The sequence below is a fragment of the Hemicordylus capensis genome, chromosome 1 (assembly GCF_027244095.1).
Source record: "Hemicordylus capensis ecotype Gifberg chromosome 1, rHemCap1.1.pri, whole genome shotgun sequence".
In the NCBI taxonomy this organism is placed as follows: Eukaryota; Metazoa; Chordata; class Lepidosauria; order Squamata; family Cordylidae; genus Hemicordylus; species Hemicordylus capensis.
Window position 1 is genome coordinate 389,200,844 of NC_069657.1, and position 17,650 is coordinate 389,218,493.

General features: G+C 43.5%; 1 long non-coding RNA gene across 1 annotated transcript; it reads right to left on the reverse strand.

The window, feature by feature from the left end:
- Positions 1-816: 816 nt before the first annotated feature.
- Positions 817-16,633, reverse strand: LOC128339676 (uncharacterized). The gene is made up of 2 exons (XR_008313160.1): positions 16,448-16,633; positions 817-2,777 (listed from the first exon to the last, which is right to left on the reverse strand). It is a non-coding gene; the product is annotated as an uncharacterized LOC128339676 (long non-coding RNA).
- Between the last annotated feature and the right edge of the window lie 1,017 nt (positions 16,634-17,650).

Genomic DNA, 17,650 nt, shown 5'->3' on the forward strand with positions numbered 1-17,650 from the left:
ATATCAGAATAAAATTTGATATATGTCATTTTGCTCGCTGGGGATAAGCAAGAACTGTTTATTCTTTTGTGTCTGCAGCCCCTTGTTATGCCGGTCCCCTTATCTCATTGTACTTTTGAACTGTTAATTACCCCTTGTTCAATTAAGGCTGGGAGAGCTCCCAATTCTGCTTTTGTCTCATACTTTAAAAGGAGTTTCCTCAGCATCTCCTGCAGAGTCAGCAACTTCCTATGAATATTGCTGTCACCAGGATTTTGTGATAAATACAGAGTCACTTCCATTGTGAAGAAAACTAAACAATGGGCACCTTCTCCTTGACTAAGCAGAGTCAGTTCAAATGGATACAAATTGTAGCCATTGCTAAAAACTATTGATCCTGACTAAAGTTTATATAACTGTAACCCACACCATCACCAATCCTTGATTCCAAAGTTCAAGTGAAATAATGTGGCAGCTATCAGGTTTCAGCTCCATTTTGCCCATGTACTTTAGGCAAAATATCTTAAATTAGTCTCTGCTCTTACATCTTTCATCATCAGATAAGCTTATGAGTGTCAGGCTATGTGCAACTTATGTGTCCCTGTTCCGACCATGATATTACTGTAGTGTGAACCTAGAATAAATAAAAACTGCCCTTAGCAGTTTTGTATAAATGACCAAAGTCTAATTCTGCCCCACTGCTCTTGAGTGATTGGAAATCCTGACAAAAGAGAAGTAGAGAGATTATAAACCATCACTTTAGACCTCAGCTTCGTGAAGGTCCTGGCAAACAGCAAGATTTACCAGAAGCATTTGTGATATGAAATAAAGCTGATCTTCAATGTACAATGTGTTTATTATATATTTTGAAGAATTTCGGTGAAATAAAACCATACTTTCCAATGGCTTACAGATACCAAATTTTGCATACACAATCTTGTCACAAATTAGCTGAATGCACTACCTTTCACACTGGAATATGCTCTAATTTAAATACATTTTTGGAGTAACTAACTCAAGCTGGTAAAGAAGAAGCTGGTGTAGTATGAATAAAATTTAAGCAGAAATTCCTGACTTACATTGCTTATTATATTTGGTCTTTATGAGAAAAGCATGCTATAATAATAATTTTAAAACCTCATTTTCCCTTTCGACTGCTAGTTTGTCCACCAGCTGTGCTTGTTAGAATGATGAACCTAGGTCCAAATTTAGTCCTCGAGATGCATCACCCCCTTGATGCTTCAGCACCTCCTCCTTTTTCTCATCATCTCCAGCTTCTCCTTGCTCCTACCTCCCAGCATTCCCCCCCCCCCGGTTTGGCCCTTTAGGTCCCATTCCCCACAGTACGTGTCCATTCTCTAACCTCCACTGTTGTCAATCCTGTCACTGAGCTCCATTGCAGGTGGACACCTGCTCCTGCCACTTTCTATGCCTTGCAATACAGCCATGACTGGTAACTTCACACTCTCTCTGCTCTCATGTGCCGCCAAAGGGGCTAAAAGTGGCACAAGAAAAGAGAGCCAAGTGCCTAGCCTGGCCAAGCAAACATCCAATCAGAAGTGTGTGATGGAGAGAGTGGAAGCACAGGTGGATGTGTGACAAGGAGGCCTGCTGGCAGTGGCTGCGGGCTGCCTCTTGGCCCTCTCTGAGCCACAACTCATACCCCACTCATTCCACCAGGGAGGGGATTCCTGGCACTGTCCAGTGCTCTCACAATGGCTTTAAAATGCTATAATTGTCTTCACCTACAGATACAATGCTGTGTGGATGCTTATGTGGGAGTACGTATCACTGAACTTTATTAAACCTGCATTGCACAAACTGATCTGCATAAGAAGTAGACTCTGTATCTGTTGCTTCATAGACACTTGCAGCTGATAATGATTACCATTATCATTGATAATTATCTTCCTGCTAACTGGGCAAAGTAAGGTAAAGGTAAAATGTGCCATTGAGTCAATTTCGACTCCTGGCCCCACACGGAGCCCTGTGGTTTTCTTTGGTAGAATACAGGAGGGGTTTACCATTACCTCCTCCCACTTAGTGTGAGATGATGATGGCCTTTCAGCACCGTAGGATCTGTTTTTTAACTGAACTTCCTGCTTCTACAGGGTCCTCGGCATGTGACACGCCGATTCATCCTTTGCTACTCCTATCACATTCTAGTTTCTGAGCCACTTTGTGAAAAAGCTAAGGCAGGAAATGTTCAGCCTCAGTGTAACCAGCAGGATTATATAATCTTACAGTCAAGCATTTTGTATAACCATTCATAAATGTGAATACTCTCCCTTTTGAAAAACAACTTTGGTTTTAGATTATTAATAATGTCCCCAAGAAAGAAGTCAGTTTTCAGCAGCTGATTTAAACAACATACCTCTCTCATCCCTTGAGTGGGGGTGAAGACCAGAATTCAAACAGAGCTCCAACCCACTCAAGGTCCACAGCAAAGACAAACTGCCTCTCCTATTTGAAGGAAGAACTCTCATATTTTGCTTTTTTGGCCGGCTTTTCCTGAGCGTGGACAGCTGTCCTGCTGAACTCCATATCTTGAGGTTCTCTTCAAGCACCTGGAAGTCTCCTTTGCCTTGCAGGCAGGGAATGAACACCAAGATCAGATCAATAGATAAGTTGATCCCATGACCCGTGAGGCTGGGTGCTAGAAGGAAGGCAGCTGTTGGGCAAGAATAAGAACCACTGCGGGAGGCTCGTGGTATGTGACTGGACTGTTCAGAGTCATGACAGGCATCAGTTCCATTCCGTAGAGATATGGTCCTCATCCTTCTGCTCAGTGACAAATCCTGCAACAGAGATCCAAAAATGGTAGGTAAAACCTGGTGCCTTGCAGCCCAATCCTATCCATGTTTACTCAGCTGTAAGCTCCCATTGTGGATTACTCCCAAGAAAGTGCAATAGGATCGCACAGCTCCAGGCTGCCAAGTTAAAAAACAAACAAAAACCCTTACTACCAAGTAAGTCGGGCAGGATTTCTTAGTAACTATGCTTAGGATCAGGCCAAAAAATCCCAGAGGAAGTAGCCCTGTTGCTGTGTTACAGCAAAGTCAACCAAGAGTATTGTGGCACCTTGAAGACTCATGAACTTCTTGTGGCATAAAAAAAATCACAAAATTTTATGCCAGTACAAACCTGTTGGTCTCCAAGGTACCACAGGACCCTTTGTTCTGTTTGTAGTCTCCCACTGTAAGAGAAAGAGGACTTTCTGCTGAGTCCACATGGAGAGGGAGGAACAAGTGTGTAATTGCTTTCCTTACATCCTGAACATCTCTTGGTAGTTGTCTTTTTAATCATTCTACTGCTACTGCTATGAAACTGAAAACCTATAATGAAGTTATGTGCCTTGACATCATGTCAATGTTTGAGCTCTGAATTTTGATTACTGGCTATAAAGAGACATTAGAGGAGCAACAAATCACACTTCTTTATGTTACTTTTCTGAACAAACAACGGTTTTCTTTGGTAGAATACAAGAGGGGTTTACCATTGCCTCCTCCTGTGCAGTATGAGATGATGCCTTTCAGTCTCTTCCTATATTGCTGCTGCCCAATATAGTACCAGCGGGGATTCGAACCGGCAACCTTCTGCTTGTTAGTCAAGCATTTCCCCGCTGCACCACTTAAAGTGGCTACTGGGCAAAGTGACACCTCTCAAAATGGCAATTCTTCTATTTAGCAGCAGGCGACCAACTGTACCTATTCATCCTTATTCAATCCCAACACAACTTCCCTTCTGTGGTCTGCTGGTATCTACCTTGTGTTTCTTTTTAGATTGTGAGTCCTTTGGGGACAGGAACAATCTTATTTCTTTTTTTCTATGTCAAGAGCTTTGAAAACGTTTCCATCGAACAGTATATAAATAGTATAAATGCACATACATAATATAAAATCAAATACACTTTTTCAAAATGGCTTTTATTCCTAAACTAATTTATTTTTCTTTGTCTGTGTGTGTATGCACTCGCTCGCCTGCTCATTTTTGAGCCCTGTTTTGCTGCTATTCTGTCTGTAACGACAAGTTATGAATCTCAAAAAATCCAGTTCTTAATTATACATATCATACATGTTATCGTACATATTATCATGAAATGTGAAAAGCACTACACTAAGCCTCCAATATATAAACTTATGGCAAAATAAATGCCATCTAAAAACCCCTCCTAACTTGGCAAAGAGGCACCTTTTAGATATCGATACGAAACGATACGATACGATAAGTCTTTATTGTCATTGTCTCGTACAGAACAACGAGATTGAAAGAATCTACAACAACCTCTACAGGACCTAACAAGAAATAACTAAATATATCCCAAAATACCCCCCCCCCATTATACCCATTGCTCTAACTCTAAAAAACTGAAAACAAAAACCCCATCAGAAACTGTATTTTGCTCCATTCAGAGCTAACACCACTTTTGGATAGAAACTATTTCTCAAGCGGCTAGTCCTGGCTTTTATGACCCTGTACCTCCTTCTCGAAGGCAGAAGCTGAAAGAGATCATTTCCAGGGTGCGTGGGATCCTGCACTATCTCTACCGCTTTGTTAAAACTCCTGGTGGCATAAATTTGGTCTAAAGTGGGAAGAGTACACCCAATAATTCTCTCCGCAGTCTTAACAACCTTGGACAGCAATGCTCTTTCCCTGACTGTGCAACTCCCAAACCACACACAGATTCCATAGGTTAATACACTCTCTATGGTACAGCGGTAGAACATCAGCATTAGATTATTTGAAAGACCATTCTTCCTGAGAGTCCTCAAGAAGTATAATCTCCACTGTGCTCTCTTCACCAAATCTTTGGTGTTTGCTCCCCATGTCCGATCATCTCTCAACTCCATTCCCAGAAATCTAAACACCAAAACCCATTCCACACAAATCCCTTCAATAATGAGTGGCTGAATGTCCGAATTGCATTACCTAAAATCCACAATGATCTCCTTTGTTTTTTTTAAATTGAGGAATAAGTTATTCTCCCCACACCACTCTGTCAGCCGCTCCACTTTCTTCCTCTAGGCCGACTCCCCTTCTCCAGCAGCAATCAGACCAATCACAGTTGTGTCGTCTGCAAACTTAATGATCTTATTACTGGGGTAGTTGGGAACACAGTCATATGTGTAAAGCGTGTACAAAAGTGGGCTCAACACGCACCCCTGCGGCGTCCCCGTATTTATACTGAGATCCGCCGAGACATGAGAACCCATCCTAACCCGTTGAGAACTATCTAATAAAAAGTCTAATATCCACCTACATAAGCACGGTGGAAGCCCCAGATCTAATAATTTGGGCACCAATCTATATGGAAGAATAGTATTAAATGCAGAGCTAAAGTCTACAAAAAGCAATCTTGCATAGCTCCCTTGTTTCTCCAGGTGGGTCAGGATGGTGTGTAGGGCCATAGCCACAGCATCCTCCGTGGATCTCTTCTTCTTTTAACGTGATGATTATCTTTATTTTATTTTATTTTATTGATTGATTGACTGATTGATTGTTAAATTTATATACCGCCTTGACTGTTGCTAGTGTCGATCTTATGTTTCTTTTTAGATTGTGAGCCCATTGGGGACAAGGATCCATCTTATTTATTTATTATATCTTTGTGTAAAGATATTTATTATATCTTTGTGTAAAGATCTGCCCTGAGACCTTTTTGGAAGGATGGTATAGAAATTGAATAAATAAATAATACCTATACCTACGATTTATACCTATAAATCAGATAAACAAGATATCCAGCCTTAAGCCCTAGACTGTATTGTAATTTATTTAAAATATCTGAAAAACCTCTATTGAAAAGAGAGTTTAAGCAGAATAAAAAGAAAACTTTCCTGAGTTCTTTCTCAAGAGAAGTGGAACTTCCTGGTGCATTTTAGTGATGTTTTTATTTGCAATTTTACCATTCAAGGAGGTTTGAATGGGCTGCAATGGTCAGTACAAATAGTTCTCCAGCGCCTCTTTCTATCCACTAGAAAAAGTCACTGCAACCTCCAATCACCCGAGTGGAGTCACAGAGAATATTTATCACTCTGAGGAATTTAGATCAGTTTCCTCCAGCTCTATAAAGCACACAGTACACCTCACCATCATTTGATTACAGCTAGGGTTATTACTAATTCCTTACTCTCAAGAAGTTGGAGGATGCCCTAGTGGAGACACCCTAGCGGGAAGACTATAGATAACTGCAGTAGAAGTTGCAACTCCTTGCAACTCCTCTTCCCCAAGACATTCCTCCCTTCCGAGTAGAGATGTGCAAAATGATTCCATTCGAATCTGAGCTTGAAATGGGCCATTTCAAGTGATTTATTTATTTTATTTATTATTAAAACTTTTATACCGCCCTTCCAAAAGGCTCAGGGGAGTTTACATTAAAACACCATTAAAATCAGTTAATAATTAAAACAAAAATTATAAAGCATTAAACAATGATTAACCATTAAAAACATCATAAAACAACAAATAATCAGAACAATTTAAAAACAAGTATTAAAAAACTGAGAAAGCCTGGTTGAAGATATGTGTTTTCAGGTGTTTTCTGAAAATTGCCAGAGATGGGGAGGATTGTATCTCAGCAAGGAGCGCATTCCACAATCTCGGGGCAGCAGCCGAGAAGGCCCGTCTCTGTGTAGCCACCAAACGAGTTGGTGGCAACTGGAGACGGACCTCCTCAAGTGACCTCAATGGCCAGTGGGGCTCATAGCGAAGAAGACGCTCTCTTAAATACCCAGGGCCTAAGCCATTTAGGGCTTTATAAGTTATAACTAGCACTTTGTATTTTGCCCGGAAACCTATTGGCAGCCAGTGTAACTCCATCAACAAAGGAGTGCTGTGGTCTCTCCGAGATGACCCAGAGACCAACCTGGCTGCCGCATTCTGAACCAACTGAAGTTTCCGAACTCCGTACAAAGGCAGCCCCACGTAGAGCGCATTACAGAAGTCCATTTGAACTCATATCAAGTGATTTGAACTCAAAATAAAACACCCTTAAAATAAAGGGCCTTTTTTGAGTTTGAATCGAAATGGGAGAGGAATCAAAATGGGAGGAGAGCTGGTCTTGTGGTAGCAAGCATAAATTGTCCCCTTTGCTAAGCAGGTTCTGCCCCAGTTTGCATTGAATGGGAGTCATGTGTGTGCACTGTAAGATATTCTCATGAGGGGATGGGGCTGCTCTGGGAAGGGCATATGCATGCTTTCATGCAGAAGGTTCCAAATTCCTTCCCTGGCATCTGCAAGATGGGGCTGAAAGAGACTCCTGCCTGCAACCTTGGAGAAGTTGCTGCAGGTCTGTGTAGACAATATTGAGCTAGATGGAACAATGGCCTGACTTGGTATAAGGCAGCCTCCTATGTTCCTATGACCTTGATTCAAGCTTGAATCTATTTGAGTGATTTGACACTATTTTGAGTCTCATTTTCCCCTAGCTGATTGGTTTTCTGGCACTGACTTCTAATTGGCTTGGGATCTTGCATTTCATGGTACAGTGAATTTACTGTATATCTAAAGTTTCCACAAATAGATGGTAAATGTTGTGATCACATGCTCCATATCTATCTCTGAAGCCATTATCAGAAACTAGGTGTGAATGTTGAGTAGAGAGTGTAAAAGCAATCCATTATCCATTACCGGTATCAGGAATGCCATTGCTGGAAGTAGCAGAATATTTTATTTTTTAAATCAGATTTGTTTTTATATTTTTTTAGCTCAATGTTTTAATGTGTCTTTTTAAAATTCTTGTTTTTAATTTTTTTGTGAGCTGCCTTGGGATTTTCTTAATGAAAGGTGGCATATAAATTTAACAACTAAAATAAATAAATAAAAATAAATATGAGGACTCAATGGCTCATACTGATGCAGAGTCTTAGGCCAATGTTGGATGGAGAGTCTCACAAGACAGAGTCCTTTTCTCAGAACTTCCTGAAGGAACTAGAACAGAACTTCAAGCCATACAGTTTCTTACAACACTAGGGCTTAGTTCCTTCTCCAAAACAGCAATAGTATACAGGATTTTGCTAACAATCCCTGTCACTTTGGCTTCCAGGGAGCAAAGTTTTCAAAATTAAAAATTAATTAAGAACTATCTATGTAGATTAAGCAAGAACTATCTATGGGAAATTATGTCTCAAGAAAGTCTGAATGGACTGGCCATTCTCTTAATTGAGAATAAATTAGCTTCAGCATTGGACTACCATGCTCTGATGGCAGAGTTGCTGCAAGGAAGTCAAGGAAGGTAGATTTCAGAATGAAGGCAGTGCCACACCAATCAGCTCAAGTGGGCATCTTTGAGCAAAAAGCTGGAGGAAAGAAACTTAGGAACATAAGAAGCTACCTTATACTGAGTCAGACCATTGATCCATCTAGCTCAGTATTGTCTGCACAATACTGAGTATTGTCTGCACAGACTAGCAGAGGTTTCTCCAAGGTTGCAGGCAGGAGTATCTCTCAGCCCTATCTTGGAACTGCCAGGGATGGAACTTTGAACCTTCTGCAAGCAAGCATGCAGATGCTCTTCCCAGAGCAGTCCCATCCCCTAAGGGGAATATCTTACAGTGCTCCCACATGTAGTCTCCCATTCAAATGCAAACCAGGGCAGACCCTGCTTGCTACCACAAGAAAAGCCCTCATGTGTTCCATATGACTAGATGCCTTTCTACCCATCATCACCCTGCAAGATGGGGTCTCTAAGGTAGAAGGAATGTCACAATCTGAACAATTTAGTGCAGAGTTTTCCCCCTATACCCTTTAAAAAACAGAGTTGTCCCCCTCCCAATCTTGTAATGAGGGAGGGAGGACTGCATTAAATTTGCCTCCATGTGGAGTGGAGTGCCTTGTTCAAATAATACCTGCCCCTTGCAATAAATGTATAGTCATGTTGGAAATCCAAATGTCTTCCATCAAAACAAAAATTTTATTGCAAGAAATTTTTATTGCAAGAGAATTCAATTTTGGAATGAAAGTTATTCAAGTGTGTGTGTGTGTGTGTGTGTGTGTGTGTGACATATAATGAGGCTCTACACATGATCAGTGTGTAGAGCCGGGAGGGGTTTGGAGAGTGGGTCAAGCCTGCTCTCCCTGCACATGAGCAGCAGTTGAGCCCTGGGTGGCTGGATTGGCTGCCCCCACAGTAACCAGCTCCATCATGGAGCCGGTTGGGGCAGCAGGGATCAAGGGCCTCCTGGCCACTGGAAGTCCCAGGATGCCCCGCATGAGTGCGCTGGGTATTTTGGGGAGACTCCATGCTGGGAGGCTTATTGGAGTTCTCTGACCAGGGATCTCCTCATGAGTCACTGCAGTGTGGAGCCGCACCATGGCGACTCATGATGGGCTAGGCTCCCTTAGCCTGCTTTCCAGCAGTCGTGAGAATAGCCTCAATGTATATTATATTGAAATGTTAATCACATGCTGATTCATCCCCAGTCCCACATCCGCCTAGGAACAGCTCTGCTCTATACTTGCTTACACTCTGCTCTATACTTGCTTACACTTACACTTACACATTTGCCATTTTGTCACCCACTCCCCCAGTTTGGAGAAATTGCTTTGGAGCTCCTCATAATTTGTTTTGGATCTTACTACCCTAAATAGTTCAGTGTCATTTGCAAATTTGGCCACTTTGCTGCTACCCCAACTTCTAGATCATTTATGAACAAGCTAAAGACCACTGGTCCCAGAATAGATCCCTGGGGGACCCCACTTCTTACTTCAATCCAATATGAAATCTGTCCATTTATTTCTACTCTCTGTTTCCTGTCTTTCAACCACAGTTACCAATCCACACATGAACCTGACCCCTTATCCCATGATTGATAAGTTTACTCAAGAGCATAGATTACATTGTAAACATATACATTCCACATAACTTGTGTTGCCGGAAGCATTAGAAATTGGAAACCTGATAAGGCAGCTACTCCATTCAGGATTTTTAGAATGCAGGAAGACTAGAAAAGATGATGTGTTTCATTATCAAATGCATACCAGTCTGGCAACAGGCCAAAGAGGTCATAATGTATCAGATCAATTTTTTTAAAAACAACCACCAGATACTTTGAAAGTTATTCAATGGGGAATAAGCTTCCAGAATGACAAGAAATAGACTTCTCTTTCAAGTTCTTTTCAATGGCACTTGCAGAGTTAATAAGGTGGTATTAACTCTGTCCCCAGTTAACCCCTTTGGGGATGATTATTACAGTTTTTGGCAAAGCTGCATTACTGCTGTTATTGTTTCCTAAATCACACTCTTTGCAACAGAGCATTCATAACTTCTTTTCTCCAAATATGTGCAGTGAACATGGCTAGGTATTAATATCCTTTTGGCATAATGAAATAAAATGTGGTGACAGCTTCAAAAGACTGAATCTGTTATCTGTTGTCTACCACATGTTATGGGCCATATAGCTACAAAACATGTAGGCAGACGAGTCTTATTACAACATCTTCTAGATGCACAGAATAGCTATGGCAAGGTGGTGTTGTTGGTTTTGGTTTTTTAAAATTGCACCAGTTTGCTTTGGTTGGTGCAAGGCTATCAACACTTTGAGGTTGTGCAAGATACTTACAATCATTGGATTTTAGAGCAGGAAAGACCCTTGGATGCCTTCTAGGCCAACCCACTCTCTATTCATTGCAGAAAACTCCTACTTCATTAGGCAGATATGAGAAGGAACATTTTCAAATTGGCAACAGGAAGTGCTGAAATGACTTTGACCCAAACAATTCTTTTCAAAATTCTCCATGACAAATTGCAAGCACATTGCTGAAGACTAATGCAATAGGGTTTTTCTCTTTCCCTTTGAAGCCAATCTAACTGCTTTATTATGCTGAACGTGCATTTGCAATGCCTACAGTATACAGAGAAAAGTTAATTGGGACTTCTTTGAGCACTGCATGAGCAACACAACATGCCTCCCCATGGTGCTTTCCACACAATAACACATATATCTTTTCATAGATGAGTATCCTCATTCTCTCTAGTCTTTTGTTTGCCACAGAACATATGTTATGCCTAGAATCATAGTTGGAAGGGGGCCTGCTCAACTGTCTATTCATCGCACAAAATCTAGAGTTAGAGCATTCCCAACATGGCTATCCAGCTCCTGCTTAAAGACCTCTACTGAAGAAGAATCAGCAATAGGTTGGACAGACAGAATAGAAGAACAGACATACTGTTTCTGCCACTAGAAAGTTTCTCCTAACGTTCATCTGAAATCTACTCTCCTGTAGCTTTAGTCTTGCTCTCTGGGGCAACAAAGAGCACCTTCTTTCCTTCTTTTGTGAAACAAACCTTTAGGCTTATGAAGAATGCGTGCTATCACACACAAACCCCTCCTATCTTCTCTTCTCAAAGCTAAATATACCCAATTCCTTCCATTTTTCCTCAGAAAGCTTGTTTTCCAGACCTCTGACCACCTTTGTTGCCCTTCTCTTAACCTGTACCAAATTGTCTATATCCTTCTTAGCAGGGGTGCAGTTATAATTGAGCAGATGGGTTCAAAGAACCCGCCCCCCCGCTCCTGAGGGGGCCCCAGCCCCAACCCTCCCTATTTCTTTAATTACCTCCCTCACTCCAAGGGGCTGCCAGAGAGAGGAGTGATCATGGCCCCCTCTCTCCTAGCTACACCCCTGCTTCTTAGTGCTGTGCCCAGAACTGGACACAGTACTCCAGAAAAAATCTGACTATTACAGAACAAACTGGAACTATTACTTCTTGAGATTTGGAAACTATGTTTCTATTAATGCTGCCTAACATCACATTCAGCATTTTTTGAGTGGCATCACACAGTTGATGTGATGGATCAGCTTGTGATCCATTGCAATCCTAAGATCCTTTTCACAAGTGGTACTATCAAGCCAGGTATTCCACATCCTATACTTATATATTTGACTTTTTTGGTCTAAGTGCAGAGTTTTGTTTGTCTTTGTTGAATGAATGAAGTGTTGTCAACTTCAGCCCAGTTTTTCATTCAATCAAGGTCATTTTAATTTTATTCCTGTCTTCTGAGGTATTAGCTGTCCCTGCCAGTTTTGTGCCATCTGCAAATTTGATGAGGATTCGCTCCATCCCTTCCTTTAAGTCACCAATAAAAATGCTGAATAGCTCCAGGTGTAGGACAGAGCTCTGCAGTGCCCTACACAAAATGTCCCTACAGATTGTTGAGGAGCCACTGATGAGAACTCCTTGAGTATAATTTTCTAACCAGTTCTGAATCTACCTGATGCTGATGGTATTATCAGTTAGCCCACATTTTGACCAGTTTCACTTTGTCAGATGCCTCACTGAAATCAAGATCCACAGCATTTCAACAATCCACTAAGCTAACCCAATAATAAAAAAAGAGATAATATTCTTCTGGCAGGATTTACTCCTGACAAAGCCACACTGGCTACTAATCATTGCATTGTTATCAAGCATTGTTATCAATGTTAGTTTGGATGTCAGCCATTGTCCCGACAAGTCTGGGCTACTTATAAGTATTCATCCTTGATGACTTGCCCTCCCTTCTATTCCTTATACATGTCCTCTTTAAAGGTTTTCAGACTGATCACTTTATAAACTGTTATACTGTAGTATCTCCTTGGGTATTGAGGTCAGACTGATCAGGTTGTAGTTTCCTGGTTCCCCTCTTTTCACCTTTTGAAGGCAAGGACATTAGTCTGCCTCTAGTCTTGTGGCACCTAACTTGTCCTACAAGATTCCTCAAAGATTATAGGCAAAGGCTCTGAGAATATATCAGCAAGTTATTTTAGTAACCTAGGATATTAATCTGCCTCTAAAAGACTCAAACTCATTAAAGGTAGATATGTGGCTCCTCACCAACTCCTTATCAGTCGTCTTGCAATCCAGAACCCCTCTCCGTTCACATGCTTTTGTAAAACTGGACACTGTTCTCTATTGGTGAGAAGATGGAAGCCACGCCCATGTTCTCTTTGTTATCCATTAACATTGCACCATCCTTAATGAGCAACGGGTCTTTTGTTTCCTGCCTCCTTCTCCAAAGATACCTGACAGAGCACTTTTTTTGTAAGGCTTCATCAGCCTCAGCTCTTTCTGAACTATAGTTTTCCTTATACTGACTGCTGTGAGACCTCGAGGGACATATTTTCAGGAGGCAAAGGCAGTTGAAGAGGAAAGTGGGGGATTAAGTCACTGAAAATCACCCCCCCGACACACACACACACACACACACACACACACACACACACACACACACGTATAATGAAAAATGCTTTTCTTTGAATAGAATGTTAGTCTGGATGTCAGCCATTGTCCCTACAAATCTGGGCTACTCATCAGTATTCATCCTTGATGACTTGACCTCCCTTCCATTCATTATACATGTCCTCTTTAAAAGTTTTCAGCTCATCATACAACTAAATGTAAAGGAGACTGAACTAATGACAACGGGTACAGCAACCAGCCTCAGAATTGACAATGAAGAGATTGAAGTGGTAGATAGCTTCTGCCTTTTAGGATCAACCATCAACAGTAAAGGATCCAGCAGTCAAGAAATACACCACAGACTAGCACTTGGTAGAGTTGAAATGAAGGCCTTGAAAAAGATATTTAGATGCCGTGACGTGTCTACACCTATAAAGATTAGGATCGTTCAGACAATGGTTTTCCCCGTGACACTCTATGGATGTGAAAGCTGGACTTGGAAGAAGCAAGACAGAAAAAGTATTGACACTTTTGAACTTTGGTGCTGGATAAGACTTTTGAGGATAGCATGGACAGCCAGGAAAACAAACAAATAGATCATAGAACAAATCAAGCCAGAATTTTCACTCGAGGCACAAATGACCAGGCTCAAACTATCATACTTTGGAGACATTATGCAAAAACCCAGCTCCCTCGAGAAGTCCATAATGCTGGGAAAAGTGGAAGGAAAGAGAAGAAGAGGACAACCAGCCACAAGGTGGATGGACTTGATTATGACAGCAATGAATGAACCACTGAGAGACCTTAAAGGCCAAGTTGAAGACAGATCATTCTGGAGAGAATCTATCTATGTGGTCGCTAAGAGTCAACACTGACTTGACGGCACCAGTAGTGGGGCCAGACCAGTGGCGGCCCATATCCAGACGCTGACGCCGCCCCACCCCCCTACATCTGACATCAGACACAGGGGTGTGGCCTGGCTCTCAAACAAGGCCGCGTGGCATCTGACATTAGGGACGAGGCATGGTGGATAGCATGGCCGCCAGTGGAGTCTCAGCCTCGGAGACAAGTGTCAGTGGCTGCCCCTGCCTCAGACTCTCTTGCCTGGCTGCTTGTGCTTGGGGGCCCCACATGGTAGTTCTGCCTCAGCTCCCTCCTGTTGCTGCTGCTGCGTGCAGTAGCCCTCCTTGTCCTGCTCGCGCTCGTCTCTCATCACCTCATGTGTGCCATGTGGCTTGATGCTGATGTTGCTGTCAGATGTGTGTGAGTGCACACACACAGAGTGGCACCGCCAGCCAGTTGAGGAGAGGAGAGGAGGAGCAGGGCAGGCTGCTCAGCCAGTGTGCCAAGTGTGAGGCCTGTCTGAGTGCGCGGCTGGGGGTGATCACCCTGGTCGCCCCACCTGATGGATGGCCCTGGTGTAAAGTGATGCATATTGGGGCAAAAGAAATTCCGACTTCACATATACACTGATGGGGTCTGAGATGTCATTGACTGACCGAGAGAGAGATCTTGGGGACATGGTGGACAGCTCGTAGGAAGTGTCAACTCAGTGCGCGGCAGCTGTGAAAAAGGCAAATTCCATGTTAAGGATCAATAGGAAGGGGTTGAAAATAAAAGTGCGAATGTTATAATGCGCTCATATACAAATCTGTGGTGCAGCCACATTTTGAGTACTGTGTACAGTTCTGGTCACCATCTCTTAAGAAGGACATTGAGGAACTGGAAAATGTGCAGAAGAGGGCAACCAAGATGATCAGGGGCCTGGAGCACCTTCCTTACGAGGCAAGGCTACAGCATCTGGGGCTCTTTAGTTTGGAAAAGAGGCAACTATGGAGACACATGAGTCATGTTATAGGCATTTAGAATTATGCATGGAGTAGAGAGAGTGGGCAGAAGGAAATCTTTCTCCCTCTCTTACAACACTAGTACCAGGGGTTATCATATGAAACTGAAGGCCAGGAAATTTAGGACCAACAAAACAAAATACTTTTCCACACAGTGCATAATTAATCTATGGAATTCTCTGCCACAGGATGTGGTGATGATAGCCACTAGCTTGGATGCTTTAAAGGGGGCTTTGCCAAATTCATGGAGGACAGGTCTATCAGTGGCTACTAATCTGATGGCTATAGGTCACATCTAACCTCAGAGACAAGATGTCTCTAAATACCAGTTGCAGGGGAGCAACAAAAAGAGAGAGGGCATGTCCTCACCTCTTATCTGTGGGCTACTCAGAGGCATCTGTTGGGCCACTGTGTGAAACAGGATGCTGGACTAGATAGGCCTTGGACCTGATCCAGCAGGGCTGTTCTTATGTTCTTATGTTCAAAGTTCTGTCTTGTAGATTGAGAAAAAGATGCAATTCTCCCTTGGGCAAAAAGAGACATGTACTGTACACAATCTTCTTATGGGGACAAGAGTTATTATTATTATTATTACATTTATATCCCGCTCTTCCTCCAAGGAGCCCAGAGTGGTGCACTACATACTCGAGTTTCTCTTTCACAACAACCCTGTGAATTAGGTTAGGCTGAGAGAGAAGTGACTGGCCCAGAGTCACCCAGCTAGTTTCATGGCTGTATGGGGATTTGAACTCGGGTCTCCCTGGTCCTAGTCCAGCACTCTAACCACTACACTACGCTGGCTCTCACTGTTTAGTGTAATTTAGATCAGTGATATAAAGAAGAAGGCCATTAAGATAAAATGGTAAAATGGACACTCATTCTAAGGAAAGGACATTATTAATGTTGTTTTCTTTGTCAGATTTGGGAACATGGGCTGGGAACCATAGGACACTTCAGATACGTCCAAGGACATATGGACACTCCTCCCCTACAGACTTGTTTGACATTCATGTTATGTGGCTTCAGATACCTGGTCAAAACAGGACTTTTTTCATTGGCATTTGTGGGTGGCTAAGGTTGTGTAGGAGGATGTTGTAGATAGTTTTATGCTGGCTTTTATATTGCCCATTATGTGATTATTTTTATGTTCTTTGTTTTGTTTTTGTGATTGGTTTTTATTATAATATATAATACTAGTGTTTTCTAGCACGTTGTAATAACGGGCGCTAGTAGGGGAGAGTTTTGCTGCCTCCCGCTGCCGTCTCTGCCTTCCCCGTAGCCCCTGCCCCCGCCCTCGCCCTCTCCCAGCCGGCCCCGCCGCCTCGCCGGGCCCCCGCCGCTGTTTTCCCTGGCTTTCCACTGCTGGGCCCGCCGCCTTCTCCGGGTGAGTCCGCGGCTCTGGCTGGGCCCGCCGCCGCCTTCTCCGCTCGCCTGGCCTTCCCCCGCCGCCTCTTCCTCTCACCGTCCACCGCCTCCTGCAGGCTTCGCTTCTTCGGGGCGGCCACTCGCCTCGCCGGGCCGCCGTCGCCGTCTTCCCTGGCCTTCCCCTGCCGGGCCCGCCGCCTTCTCGGGGTGAGTCGGCGGCTCCGGCCGGGCCCGCCGCCGCCGCCGCCTCCTCCGCTTGCCTGGCTTTCCCCCGCCGCCTCCTCCACTCGCCGTCCACCGCCGCCTGCAGGCTTCGTTTTTTCGGGGCGGCCGCTTCGCGCAGGCGCAGAACAGGGCAGGGAGGCACGGACACACGCTTGGTGTCCGTCCACAGACGGACACCAAGCGTTTTATTAGAGAGGATATTTAGTTATTATTAGCTATTTATTTGTTTTGTGAGCTGTCTTCAATAGTTCTGTTGAGAATGGCAAGACAGAAATCTTTTAAAATAAATGGCCTGTGAATTTTTTGACCTTTTTCTTTGAGCAGTAGATTTCCATGCCATATCACAATGTGCTTTAGGGAATCCTTTGAGTTCAAAAGTGCTTTGATGTGGCATGCTAGGCTACTGTTGAAGAACAGCAAACCAAAAGTCCCCTTAGCTGTGTGGATTCTGGATCCTTTCCACGAAATATACCCTATTATAAAAACACACCAAAATATCTTAAAAACGAAAGGTTTTATTCTAAGAAATTCAGACTTGCCTAAATCCCACAGAAATTAATGGGAACTGAATTAGTCCCAACAAACATGTCAAACTGATTTCAAAAGTGCTTAGGGAGGAGAGCTGGTCTTGTGGTGGCAAGCATGAATTTGCTTTGCTAAGCATGGTCCACCCTGGTTTTCATTTGAATGGGAGGCTATATATGTGATAGGGTTGCCAGCACTGAGTTGGCCAAAATTGGGACTGAAGTTTGGGGGAGGCAGGCCGTGGGGGATGGGGAATCTTGGGGGGCGGGGGCAGGCCACCTAGGGGTGGGAATTGGCCCCAGGTGGCAAGGGTGCGTGCACTGTGCTGGTCACCTACCTGTCAAACCATGACAGCAGAGCAGGTGGGTTGCGGTCAGTGCCGGCGTGTCCATTAAGGCGAACTAGGCAGTTGCCTAGGGTGCCAAAATGGAGGGGGCGCTGGCCAGCCTGCCGCCCCCCCACCCCCTGCCGCCCCCTGCCGCCGCCCGGTGCCGCTCCTTTTCTTTCACGCACCACACAGCCTGCTGGCGCCCACCCACTTCTCTTTACC